The sequence below is a fragment of the Pinus tabuliformis genome, chromosome 5_1 (assembly GCF_031772625.1).
Source record: "Pinus tabuliformis cultivar Carrire ecotype Pingquan chromosome 5_1, CPIR1, whole genome shotgun sequence".
Taxonomy (NCBI): Eukaryota; Viridiplantae; Streptophyta; class Pinopsida; order Pinales; family Pinaceae; genus Pinus; species Pinus tabuliformis.
Window position 1 is genome coordinate 353,923,458 of NC_142305.1, and position 4,625 is coordinate 353,928,082.

The following is a 4,625-nucleotide window of genomic DNA, read 5'->3' on the forward strand; positions in this document are numbered from 1 at the left end:
AAGAATGTCTAGATGTTCCTGGTTTAATATATCCTTGATTGCTTTCAGCTTTAGGGAAGAGCCCATCCCCCTACAGTTCCAAGAGACCAAATTCATTATTTACCGGCTGTGGGGTGGGATCCGGACTTCTCCTTTGTTTTTTCGCCACTTCCTTTTAACCTGCCTAAATATGAGTCCATGGGTTGCTGGGTTCCAGTTGCCATCTCCTTTGCTGCTGTTTCATCCCTGAGTTCTTTGTTCGTTTTCCTGCCAACTTTTCTCGGAGGATCGGATGGCTGGTTGGCTTCTTTAGCTTTGTTTCTGGTGAGGATTCTTTCAATGGTGGGGGGGGGGAGGAAGGGGTTTCAACTGCTAAAGATTCGAAGGGATTAGAGGTTGAAGGGAAGGATGAGGGAGGAGGAGGAGGAGGAGGGGGGGGGAGGCTTGAGGCCGGAGGGGCTGTGGTACTGGGGCCCTGATTAGAGGAGGAATTTTTCCTTTTAACTTGTTCCCATGATCCCTCTGCGATTTCCTCATTATTTTCTACTTCCTTTGCTTTTAACTTGCTACATCTATTTGCAAAATGACCATACTCGTGACATACCTTGCATTTGAAGGGTAGCTGTTCATAGTCCAGCTGCTGGATGTGCATCCATTGATCCACCTTGATCTTGATGGCTTCAGGCAGTCCTTTCCCTAGGTCGACTTCAACGCAGATCCTTGCGCATGCGTGCATGTTCTCTCTTGGTTCAGATCTGTCAATGTATTTTCCAACTGCATTGACGATGGCTTTAACAGATTCGTCCCCCCAGCAGTGAAGCGGAAAATGAGGGAGGCGCACCCAAACAGGGACTGCGTTTGGGATGTCCATTTCCGGATCGAAGTCCGGGGTCCATCTGTTCAAATAGAGGCCTCTTGTATCCATGAAGTAGGGACCATTGCGGAAGATGAGATTCTTATCTTCTTTTGACTCAAACAGGAAGGTATAATATCCGCGACCACAGAATCTAATGGCGATCTTTCCCTGTATCATTGTGCTCCAGTTGCGCTCCACCCATTTTTGAACAGTTCTTGGGGATGGCCAGAGCCCAGTAAACTGGCCTACAAGACCTCTTTCTGCTAGAGCTATTGCCGATTTCCTTGGAAGGGATGGAGGGAGATTCACTTCAGGTATTTCATCCAGCTTTTTTATGAACTTTGTTTGGGAGGGGCGAGGTCTGGCATCGGATGGTTCTGACAAGAGGGAGGCAAAAATTTCCTCTTGGTTCTCTGAAGCAGGGGGAGGGGAAGCGGATCCTGCCATTGCAGGCCCGCTGAGAACAACAAGGGGACAAACCGTCAGGCAGCAGGGCCCCGAGTGGGTCCACGCTAAACGACAGGCTCCGGGAGGCGAAGCGCAGAGGCCCGACCAGGCAAAGCCTGGGGGCGAGGGCAGAAGCGCGCGGGAAGTTCGAACGGGGGCAGAGCGCGAGCTGGGCTAGAGTTCCCTGAAAATAGCTGCAACCTGTATCTGTATTAGCTGAAAGATGATTACAATCTTTATTGGTAGTGTTATCCTCCACTTACTAGTGTTCTTTCTCTATCGTACATCCTGATTGCAACTTAGGAGTTTTCCAAAAATAAGAGTACACAAGGACTAGGAGCGGAGGTCAATCATCAAGTTGACAATTTTTGGTGGCGGCACGAAAATACCAACACGGGCACGATGACCACATCATAGTAGCAAAATAAATAAATGGACCTAAGATTTAAATTACATCGCCCCATTGGTGCAATGTATCATTTGTTTTACAAAAGTTGTCCTATATTGTTATGATCATTTGTAATAAGGAATGATGTGTAATTGTGAAACTATTGGTTTTGGATATATGTATCTTCAACTATTATATATTTCGCATGATTCGTTGTAACTGTTCAAATGATGCTTTAATGAAGAAAGATAAACCCATTGCTTATTATTCTTGTAACTTAGTGACTTAGAAGGAATAACTTATTTTGATATAAGGGATTGTGTATGGTATTATGTGTATCAACAATTTGTGTAATATTTACCATATGGTTATTTTAAATGCACACACACACACACATACATATTGCGTAGTTAGGAAAGATATCTACACTTGTCAACATAAAAAAGACATTGAATAATGCACATTTCCATTGATTTATCTTATTGAATTATTAATTAACAATTATTTTAATGATATTAATAAAATAAAGTCAAAGAAATAACAGAAAAAATCAGTTTTATGATTGTGAAATTCTTGTGTAATGATCTTAAGAGTAGCAATGTGATCCACAGTTAAATGATATCTCATAAAACCAACTTGGCCTTTAGCTCTTTTTTTGTGGACTTGTAGTGATAAGCTAATATTATTTTCCAAAAATATATTCCATATAGCTTGGTTAGAATGTGGCTAATCAAAACGATCCTATAATTATAGGGAATTACTTTATCCCCACTTTTAAGTATAGAACAATGGTATCATGCATCCAAGGCTTATGAAAGGCTTTCTTCACTTTCAAATTGAAAATCTTTTGGATGTGATGGATGAGAATAGGCCCCCCCATTTTTAATTTTCTAGGCTCGTAATTTGCAATATGTTATCCTTCCTATTAGCAAGTTTTTAAACAGAAAACATAATTTCTTCCGAATAAAATATATAATCCTCCATAAGGGAATTAAAAATGGTTTCCATGGCGTTATATGATTCATAAAATGTTTCAAATGTACGAATTATAGTTCTTTAAAGGAATCAAATTATTATTTTTGTTTTATGAATTAGAATTTTCCTTCAAAACATTCTAGGATCATATTTAGATACACATAGTGGATATTCTTTCTTCCTATTTGTATAGTACCTTTTCTTTCTTTTAATAATATTTTTGTATGACCCATAGGACATAGAACACTTGGTGAATAGGTGCATTGTTGAGGCACTTCTTTCATAATGGTCAATGTTTTGAGTTTTTGAGACCCCACAAGTCTCTAACTTTCCTAAACATCAACTAGAGGTTATATATGGTAGTAGTAAGAATCAAACTTATGTCATGGAAGTATGAGACTAGACTAATTGTTGATTCTTCTAGTCACAAAAATAATTTAAAAATATGGATTTGTACATATTTATACTATCATCCTTTACAGATTCATCAAGAGCATCAATAAGTAACCTCATTATTCGTTTCATATGACACATTGATAGAGAAATTTGTAATGACGCATATACGATTGTAGTAAAATTATGGTAGATGTTTTTGAATTTGTGATTATAATTTAAGTTGTGTAAGTTCCTATGAGAATACTCAAAGAAGAAGATCCATTTTATTTTTTTTGAAAATAAGGTGACCTATATTTTTACAATTCTCAAGCATGTGTTTATTAATGGTTTGTAGATTTCTGTGGTGTGGTTTTTGAGAAACTGAATTCGGATATTCCACAGTGTTCATCTTTTATGTGTTCCTTGTCCTAAAAAACTTCAGATTTACGATTAAAATTCTATGCTTAGAGTAAATATCATAGTTATTTAAAAGGTCAATATTTACCATTTGATTGGAGATATGAATATGAAATAATACATAATCCATGACATTGCTAACAACTGCATGAATAGAAAGACTTCATAATAAGATTACAAATTATAAGCCTTTTAAAATTGCAAAACTTTACTAAATTAATACGAAACAAATTCTTAATTGCACTATTAATTTTTTTCTTATATTCATTAACTAAAATAAGTAAGTTAGCTCACCAAAAAAAATTTCATATAAAAAGAGTATTTTAAAGAAAGAAAATATACTTATCAATATTTAAGAGTTATAATATATATATGTGTGTGTGTGTGTGTGTGTGTGTGTGTGTGTGTTCTTTTATAAACATTTTTCAACCTATTCAACCATCTTACATTATTACAACTATAGAAGATCATTCACTTTCACATTGTTCTTCCAAACTATTATTACAAATCAAAGGTATTGTAGTGTAATGTTGGACATCTTTGTACATAATTAAATTGTTTGTAGTTTGTATTTTATATTTTACTAGTTTAATATTTTATTTTATGAGATAGTGAAATTTGCATGAGATGTGATATGATTTTCTTTTTGTTGGAAATTTGATTTAGTGCTTATGTGTTTCGTGACATGGACTAATAGCCTCTTTTTGATCTAAAATATGGCGATTGTAGTGGAGAGTAATGCTAGGTTTTGGTCTAATATAAATCATGATTCCAATAAATAGTATTAAAGCCACAAGTCTTGAGTTTGAAACTGACCTATCTCGCACTAGGGGGAGATTGTTGGAATGTTGGTTCAATGCTCCCCATGTGTTTGGTGACATGGACTAACAACCTCTATGGATACTAACTCTTGCAAACGCTAGAAAAGTTTTGATCGAACAACCATCATGATCCCAACACGTACATATACATACATATATGTATATTTATAATACATATACAAAGTAAAAATGATAATTGTGACAAAAATATTAGTAAGGATTCAGAATTATAGTATTGAAATCTAACTACAATACTAAAATATCTTTTCATAATATAAATAATCATAACTTTTCATTTATAATCTATATTGAAATTCCTAAATCTAATGGTAACATTTCATTCAGTGGTGAATACTAAACATATTCT